Genomic DNA, 9740 nt, shown 5'->3' with positions numbered 1-9740 from the left:
GGCGGCGCGGCCCCCGCAGCGCCTCGGCCCCCGCAGCGCCTCGGCCCCCGCAGCGCCTCGGCGCCGCTCACACGCAGCCCCTGCGGCTGCAGAGCGCGGGCAGCTCCGCGGCGCCCTCCGCACGGGCCCGTGTCCAGGAGGTGGGCGCTCCGCGCTGCCCCGCGGGCGCGCACGCACCGCCGCCCGCTCGAGGGGCAGGCGGCAGGGGTCTGGCCGGGCTCCCYGCTGCCGCTTCGCTATAGCAGAGCGCAGCGCAGCCCGTGCGGCCCATGTGTGAGGGATGGCCTCACAGCCCGCCTCGACCTCCAGGCATGCAAAACAATGTGTGTGTRTATATACATACATGCACACACATATATACAAATATCCGGTTATGATCYCAGGAGCAGGAACCACAGCTGAACGCCCCAACTGCAGGTTGCTGCGGGCAGCTCCCAGGGAAAGGGGATGCAGGAGCAGCAGCACGATCGTGGAGGGGTGGACATGCTCGGCTTGCCCTCAGAAGCACAAGAGAACACACAGAAGATAACACATCTATCTTTTTCCAGGTGTTAGCACATTGGTGTGTTTCTTGGACCTGAACAGCTCCTACCTGGGCACAGAGCAGCTGACCTGGAAAGTAAAAAGGTGTAAGAGTTGTGATCTGGTTGGGTACTTGGCCTCCATTTTGCTTTCCGGACTCATGCTTGGTCCACACAGTGCATAAATATCCACCTGATTCTACAGCACTTGCTCCTGCAAGGAACCTGCCTGGAAAAGGGGCATCTGCACCCTGACGGATGGGTGACCACACAGAATTGTTCCTGAGAGAGGTTTATCTCTGAGAGCTGCAATATGGGTTCCTTTCCTAAGGGAAGTTACACCAGGTGATACAGGCTGCAGAGTTTTTAAATGGGCACAACTAGGGAGCCACCTCTGAGCCTGTGCCGAGCGAGGCCGGAGGTCAGCGTCGGCCGCGGCACAAAGCCGGTGGCTATTCTGGGTAAGATTAAGGTCACGCCTGAAGCTGAGGGGCAGCAGTKGGAAGCAGAGGTGGAGATCCCGTTAGCTGCTCATTCGCCCATGCCGTACTGGGAACGCAGAGCCAGCTGCTTGGTTCAGCTGCTTGGCTGCTGCAGAGCCAGGCAGGGGCGCAGGGTAGGAATGGGGGGAGAGGAAAAGCTGCTTTTTGACCATCACTCCTGTCTTTTCCATCTCCAGACTGCACTAACTTGCACAAGACASTCTTTACGATCACATATAGCCCTGCCAAAGCTCCATCTGCTTCCCATCCGGAACAAAGCCCTGGGACTCACAGGCTGCTTCAGGTCCAGAGTTGGCTCTTACCGTTGCACTGCTCAGCTTCTGGGTGCGYTGCAGATCTTGTCTCGTTCTGCAGGCATTTCATCAACAGCTTGAGTTTGGACATAATACATTGAACAGTATTTGTTCAGGTGGGGGGATGTCTTTACAAGAAGCTAATCCTAGTGAGTGGGAAGCAAGATCACACACATGCTCCCTTGAAATCTGCACAGCAGCTACTGCCTCCTCCAGACACTTGGTTATGCTGAGGAGAAGCAGATAAACTGAGACTCACTGAGACTGGCGAGTCGGGATGAACGGCAAGCTGGCAGGTTACTGTCAGTGCCACACCACCATACCAGGCAATTTTATGATCCATGAGGCTGTAATGCTGCTGTAATCGCCTGAAATCTTTGCAGCCTGCAAATAGTTTCAGTATTTGAAGGTGGAGAATTTAACTGAATATCTGCAAAAGGCATCTTAAAGGAGGAAGTAGTTTCTTTCTTGGACCCTGATCTGAGATTTCTTGGAAGCAGGAGAGGCTCAGGGGAAAGCATGGTAAACTCATGAGTTTTTCATGAGTGAAAACTCRTACAAAATCACGCAAACAGTAAGGAGGAGATGCCTTTGCAGCCAGCTTTGTTACAGCTGAAACCCCCCAAGCCAAAGCCTTTTACCTTCCTTGTAGGCGGACTTTGGGCCGCATGCCCCSCTGCAGCACACACGACATGTTTACCTCTCAGAGAGTTACAGCTTGAGGTTAAACCACCCAGTCACCTTCGTGACCCCACCAAGCACAAGCTGGCACGAGCACTAAGCRGTGTGGACAAGCACAGAAACAGCCACGTGGCCCTAGCTGTGACCCAGCTTTAGTTCCCCTCCCTGCAATGCCTCTCCTCTCCTTGCACAGTCCCTTCCAGAGMACCATGCATGGTAGAGTTAGTTCCAAAGTAACCCAAACTGCTGGCAGTGGGGGGCGGCTCCAGCTCCCACCCTGTGCTGCTAGGTACCACATTCTCCTGCTGCACAAATAAAACCTCATTCGTATTCCTCACTGATCCGATATGCTTATGTGGTAGGTGGCATCACTGACATGAACCAGCTGAAGGTTTTATGCTGTGGCTTGTAGTAGTGAGGGATTTTGCTGGCACGGTGATCACTGAGGGTGCGTATTTCAAGCAAGTATTGTGCGATCTTCATTGCAATCTCATTTGAAATTGTAATAACTTATTCCAAGTGCTTCCTCTAAAAGCTCTCCTTGTCAAGCTGGGGAGCAGCACTACACCACGGGAATAATGTCGCCAGTGTGATGTTAAATAAAACAGAAAGATACCCCTTTCTTCACTTTTTATCTAAATGATACTAATTATTTGCCCAGATATTTCTTGTTACATTGGTTCTGTGTGCAGCAAGGTTTCATCCTTGCAGGTATACAGACAAACCCAGTCGGGTGCCATGTGAAACAGAGTACTTCTGTATTGCAGCAGCTAAACCAGAAGCTGAAAGGCATCTCTACGTAAATATGAAAAATTAATAACTCTAATAAACAGCACAAGTGCTTCAGCCATGTAGGCAAATAAATAATATCCAGTGCACTGAGAAGGCRAAGTGAGCACGTGTTGCAAACTGCAGCCTCCTGAGCAGTCAGCACAGCGAGGAGCAGTCATGACATCCGTCCTTTCCTTTCCCAAAGGGACTGGGCTTGGAAGAGGTTGAGTAAGATGATGCTGTGCTTGATCTCATTGAGTCTTTCCCTCTGCTTGTCCTTGGTGCAAAGTTCAGCAGGCAATGGGACATGGTAGAGAGACGCCACSATGGCTTGTATTTGCCTTGGTATAAACTGGCTACAAGGCTATAAAAGGTCTACAAGAATCATGAGGACATGACGCTGACCTGTTGTGGCTTGTGACCACAAACAGAAAATAAACTTCTCTTGCCTACTGCAARGCTTTGCTCACCACTGGATAAACTGGTAACATGTTGGAGTAAATCTCCCAGATTTCCTGTACTTAACAGCTTGCTRCAAGTACAATACATATGATCCAACTTCACAGCCAAGGCTGCCTTGGTACTGCAGGTACAAATAAASTGCTCTCAAAACTGTTAAAGGAAAAAAAAAACCATGGTTATGGGCTAATGTATCGACAGCCTTTTCCCAGTTACATAAAAGGCAACAAAAACAGGCGAAGAAATGCTGGAACCCAGAGTGTTCCTGTAGCCCTCACTTGYGCTCTCCGCAGTGCCTGCAACAGGGTCACCTAACACAAGCGACACGCTTTGCCCTAGCAGCCCTGCATCATCCTCTGCAGAGGATCAGAACACCCACAGAACAGGCAGCTGGATCAACACTGTGGCTGCTTGCACTTTCCAATGCGTTTTTACACTTCGTGCAAACCCAGCCCTGAATACAAATATGAATTTCTCCACACGCTGTGCTACAACATTCCCAAATGGAGTGTCTCCTGGTAACGCTGCTTTCTGTTCACACTGGTGAAAGCCCAGGCAGGAGTATGAGGATGAAGCCCGTCCCTCCCAGCACCAGCAGCAGCGCTGGCTGCCCAGACATGGCACACACGGATCTACGGAGGAAGGGAGCACGTTCAGCACCGGCAGAAACCTTCCACAGCTCAGCAACCAAACTAACGGGACTTCCTTGGTGTTCCTTCCTTGAACTTTTAAGTTAAAGGAAAAATTCTTTCTTTTTTTTTTTTTTTTTTTAATGCAAGTGCCAAATAGCTGTCTTTTTCATTAAAAAAAGAAGAGCTATTTGAGCTTCTTTGGGAATAAGTTGCTATTCCTAATTATATTTTTTAAATAGAAGGATGTTCTCTTACCAAGGATCAATTGTCCATGGAAAGAAAATKGGTCCAAGAGTCTCTCAGTGTAAAAGACATGGCCAGAAAAGCAGCCATGCAGAGGCCATGCCCAACAACAGAATCAGAGATGGGCCACCCCCTGCAAGAAGGGCACAGGAACCAGCCCTGCACTTTGAGACTCTGCTGATCAGCGCACTCCTAAAGCAGATTTTATCATCAACAACAAAACTGTGGAGCACACTGGAAACATGCGGGCCTCACTGCCATGGCCTGGAGCTTCATTCGCTGCTCCTGCGAGCGCTGTGCGTGGGGGGACACATCCCATGCACCTCCTCGAGCCGAGGAGCTCCCAGGCATCGCTCACACGTGTAACACATGTCCAGCGTGGGCCAGCACTGTGCGAGGCACTCGTCTGGGTTTGCTGCAAGGTGGAAAATTCTCCCTCTATGATGAATGATGAATTGCAGGCAAATATAGAGGACGGGAATGGCCTGGGAAATGAAAGGAAGCATTTTGTGGTGGATGCAGGGGAGCAAAACAGGTTGGCGCAGCCCATGCAATGGTCTACTTGGATGGAAAATGGACGGAAAAGTTGTGGGATCTGGTACAGGTGAGCTCTGAGGGAGCCGGTGAAAACAGAGCATGGAGGTGAGAGGAAGGCAGCAAATAATGGTGTGATGTGAGTGTAGAATGAATGTGGTAACTGTTACAGGAGGGGAGGATGGATRAGACAGCTGAGAAACACTGAAACCTAATACTTCTCAGGAGTTCTTGAAAGAGGTGGCTGGAGACAGGGAGAACAGGCAAGCTTTGTTTTGGGGGAACTTCTAGCTTATTAGACTCCTTCCTTTCTGATCACACAAGATTTTCAAGCAACTCATGCAGGTTTTGGCTGCCTGGCACGTTCTACAGATCCCATGTGGTAAAAAATGTGAGCAGAGGGTTCATTTATCCATCTTAAAAAAATGCATTTTGTTGCAATGCAGGCAATGGAATAAAAAGAGGGATAAGGGTGGGAAGAAGGACACAAAGTTTAAGCAGTACAAGAATGTRAAATACTGCAAGACTAAAGACATACATGAACTGTGTATTAGCAACACGTTATGCATTTAATGAAGGAAACCATACATGGCAGAAACACTAGGGAAACTTTTACAAGGACACATACATGGCTGAGTGTCCTCCTGAGCCTGCTGTTCCTGATGCCTCTGTTCTAGCCAGCAAGCCAGGGAAAGGGCAGCTGAAGAGCAAGTTCCGACGGGCCCTTCTCCAGGAGGCTGCCACACTGCCCAAGGGGTTAACACGAGAAGGGTAACTCAGAAGCAGACTTGCTTAATTGCTTTCCAAGCAATCAACAAGGCAAGGAGGGGAAATCAATGCTCCTAACTCTGCTGCTTGACAGTAAAACAACTAGCTGCTCCCTCCGTTTTACCACCAAAGCATCCATTAGTGATGGAGGAACGTGAAGAAGTAGGCTGTTCAGTTCACAGAGCTCAAGCAACAGCTTGACGTGAAGACTCGCCAGTGGAGAGGACAGGTTAGCCAGAAGCCGGAAAGAAAAAGTTAACGGAAAGTAGAATCCAAAAAAAAAAAAAAGGAGAACAACAACAAAACCATTTCCCCAGATATTCTTTGCTACAAGCAGATGTGTTCCCCCAAAACGAAGCCTCAGGAAGGAAAGTGGACCCGATGCCATGAGGCAGCCCAGCCTGCTCCAGGCTGGCAGGCCGTTCCCAAGGGCAGGGGCAGGCACCGGCAGCGGCTTCCCAGCCGGCCCCGCGCTTCTGGGACAAAGGCAGCCGTGTCTGCCGGCCCCCGGCGCGCACGCCTTGCAGCGTGGGCGCACCAGGGTTAATGCAAGTAACATYTCCTCATTCTGCTGCGAGCAGCAGRCRCACGACTGACCAGCGAGAGACCCACGGCACCCTCGAGGCACCCAGCAAGGGCCGCTTGGAGTGAGGAGGACTCTGCACAGCTGCAGGAAACAGCGGGGTCGGCACTTCAGGAGCGTGGTTGCTTGCTGCCCACTGATCGCTCTTCCCTCAACAGCTCCCACGGTTTTGCTGCTTCCATCCAAGCAAGCGAGCGACAAGCTACTGCCTTCAGCACATTAAAGCAGAGATGAATTTGCTGCCCCTGTTTCCAGGGCATTCATCAGAGATGAATTTGCTGCCTCCAGCTAACTAAAACCTGTCCCCAATTCACTCTGCGAGCGCAGGGCAAGGGCCTGCAGTCATGGGACAGGGCTGCAGCTGAGGGGCAATGTGAATAACCCATGAATCTCTCAAGGGATTAACAGTGCTCTCCGAGGGGCTGCGGGACTTGGGAGGGATTTCACTTTTCCACCACAGGGTTCAAACGCGTTCTGGAGATTAGGAGAAAAACTTTGCAAAGAGGAGCTCCTCAAAGTCAGGATTTGGAGAGGGGAGAACAAATCCAAGAAATTCCTCTGTTATCAAAGCTACGTTGAAAGAAACCTAAGGCAGAAAGCGTGGTATAAACGCAGTTTCTTCAGATACATTCGCTCGTCTCTCTCCATGCCAACACCTAAATCTGGAATAAACTACACTACCCCATACCCAGCATTCCTACTCAGTCACATTCCTCCTTTATCCTTCTTGCTGAGCTCCATCATCCACTCTGTTATTGTTCTCTTATCCATTGCAGGTGTTTCTTGAACTAACAAACTGGGAGACACACATCCCAAATGATTTTTTTAAACCAGTTTTTAGTGAGATGCCCCAAGGACAGCGTGGCTCTGCCTCTCTACACGGATGGTGAAAGGAGTCCCCCTCACCAGCTCACAGGCAGAGTGAGGTGCTTTGGCACAAATAACTTCAGGAATTAAAATGCGTTTGTACTTTTTGCTCCAAAGGGAATGTGTGTGTTTGTGTGTGTGTGTGTGTGTGTGTGTGTGTGTGTGGAGCCAAGCCTCTCTCTACACCCCAGGAGGCAGGAACACATTTAATGCTAGCAAACAACAGATGTTATTAAGTCTCCTAATACTCACAACTATCATTATCAAAAGCTGTTAGAGTTTTTACAATTTAACAGCTGACAGGGCTGATGTAGAAACTCCAAAGCCATCAAGCAGCTTGCAGTATTTCCTTTGAGTGATATTTCAGGTCTGTTTTACAGCCACAGATCAAAGCTGGGCAGTGCTTGCAGTGCTTTCCATTCTTCAAACATGCCATGTGTGTCAGAGGGTGGGGAGGACACACAAGGAGGCAAAACACACACACACACATATATATATGCATTAAAACACTTCTATTAGGTCAGKCTTTGTGTAGGCTCCTACCTCAGCTACATACTCAGGCAACCAGGCTGCTAAGGCTGCAACCTACCCAGTGGTTCCCGCCTTTCCAACAAAACCTAAAATCCATGTGCAAGTTGCTCTTTCCTCAGATATGGATAATCCAGAGTCAGTACCAAGTGAGCTCCACTGCCTTCCCTCACCCTCTCCTCATCTCCAGGAGAAGGAAGAAGCGACTGGAAGAGGATGGTGCCGATGAGGGCGATGCTAGAGCAGCCCTGGCATCCACTTCACTCCTCATTCCAAAGGCTGAGGAGGTGCACGGAGGCAAGGATCCAAGCCACTAGTATCCTTCATAATGACTGTGGAATATTTGAATATACTGATGAGCTTTAAATCTGCCACTGCTGCTGCAAAAAAAAACCCTTCTGAAACAGCATTAGGAATTTGTGCGCTGAGAATGGTCCAAACTGAGCTCACGGGTCAGGGAGAGATGTTACAACTCTGACGGCACACGCTGAATATTCACACAAGCCATACACAGAGTAATGCAGATATTTAGAGATGAAAACTCAGACCCTGTAAAGATTTGTATTCATCAGAGTAAACACTATCTCTTGTCCTTGCCAGCAGTGAGCTTCACACAGTTCTTCACAAACAAATCATAATTGCTGTTTCTGGACCACAGTTGTCAGCCTTGGTGCAGAAATATGCAAGATGCAAAATGGGGAATTAAGTCCTTGGAAGAGAGGAGTTTGTTAATCAGTTTCTATTTGCTTCCTATCAGTTGCAAGAGCAACATACTTGCACTAAGACACGAAAGGGGCAGTAAATCACCTCTCCCAGATTACACGTGAATATTTTATACTGCTTGCACATGATCAATATTCTAATTCTGTTTTCTGTCTGGAAGCTTRTTATGACCGTAGCTTTCTCCACCTATTTTGCAGTCTTTAAAAAAAACGATTGCTAACATTTGGCTGCCAAATGTCATGCAAATAATGATATATTTTAAAACCTTTTTATTTCAAAATTCTTCCTCAAATAGTGCTCAAGAGATTTCCATTAATCACAATGCAGACAGATAATGYGGAAATGCTGTGAACCATGTTATTCATGGTTGACAAAGTTAAAATCCTCTAATTTCATCTGCACTACYATTTTTTTAACATTTTATCCCTTTCTTAATGAACTCTATTACAATTTACATGTCTTATTTGCTGAAAATTGAACACAGCTTGCGTGAACACTGAATGACACTGAAAGAAGTTCCCCAAGATGAAGCAAAGAGTTTAGCATATGAATAACTCAAAAGTGACTCAGCAACTGCAGTTACACAGGGCTCAGCCAAGAAAGGACTGTTAGGACATTTGCCACCTTTAGTAAATGRGACGTGTTTTTTTGCACCACTTCTGTAAACATGTTTTCCTGTATGAATTATTTCATAAAATCAGACACACGTATATTGGACTAATTAGCTTGACTGCATCCTGTCAATGAGCACTGGTAAACAAAAACATTTGTAGCATATTACAGTATTGTCCTTTTAAAYAGAAGGCAATTTGTTACCCGCAGTAGATAAAACCATTGCCCCCTGAAGTAAATGAGTCCTGCATATTATCAGGWACAAGATTTCCACATACTGAACTTACTAAATGTAGAGCAAAAAGTTAATAGGGGAAAAAGAAATAGGTAGTCTTGCCATTTGTTAGCGAAGGTCACTTCCAAAGAAGTGATGCTTTGTTTTCATGTGATAGGGACAATATTGTTGACCTAGAAGGGTCTAAATGCTCTACACTGAATTGCTATAGTATTTTGTTCTCAGCTTCAGTCTACATGCATCACCGTTTCTTCTAGCTYGCACATATCTGTCCCAATAAGTAGTATTTCCATATTGGGAGGACTCATCCACAATGCATCTGCAGCATAGATTTTCTCTTGCTATATTTTACCTAACTATACTGTGTAAGGAAAATGATAGAAGGATGGAGTCTCTTACCTAGAACAACTGCAAAATACGCCATGCCAAATACAGTCCAAACACAGAAACCTCTTTTCCTCAAGCACCAAGAACGTATTTGAAAGAATGTCAAACAGATGCCCCACAAAAATTACTTCCCCTGCCTCTTTTCTCATCCCAAGCTCTTATTATTACTTTTTGATTGATTTTTCTTGGCTCTTACATATTCTCATGCTGATCTTCCTAGGTGGGCTCCACAAAATCTTCCCAGCTTTCTTTCATCCCTCTCATATTTTTGCCAGTAAATTATTCTGGTTTTATGAAAGGTTTCTTTTTTATTCCATAGCCATTTTCTCTTGATCCAAAATGAACTATTTTTTTWAATGCAACATTTGGTCTGCCAACTGCTTTAACAATTTATTTCAAC

General features: G+C 47.3%; 1 protein-coding gene across 1 annotated transcript in view; it reads right to left on the bottom strand.

Moving 5' to 3' along the window:
* The window catches only part of ARHGEF4 (Rho guanine nucleotide exchange factor 4), a 96836-nt gene that overhangs the window by 22905 nt on the left and 64191 nt on the right, over window positions 1-9740 (bottom strand). The gene's annotated exons all lie outside the window — the stretch shown is intronic.

The sequence above is a fragment of the Nothoprocta perdicaria genome, unplaced genomic scaffold (assembly GCF_003342845.1).
Source record: "Nothoprocta perdicaria isolate Ctin4 unplaced genomic scaffold, notPer1 scaffold_177, whole genome shotgun sequence".
Classification (NCBI taxonomy): Eukaryota; Metazoa; Chordata; class Aves; order Tinamiformes; family Tinamidae; genus Nothoprocta; species Nothoprocta perdicaria.
Note: the sequence above shows the minus strand (reverse complement) of the source record. Positions and strands in the feature narration are given on the sequence as shown.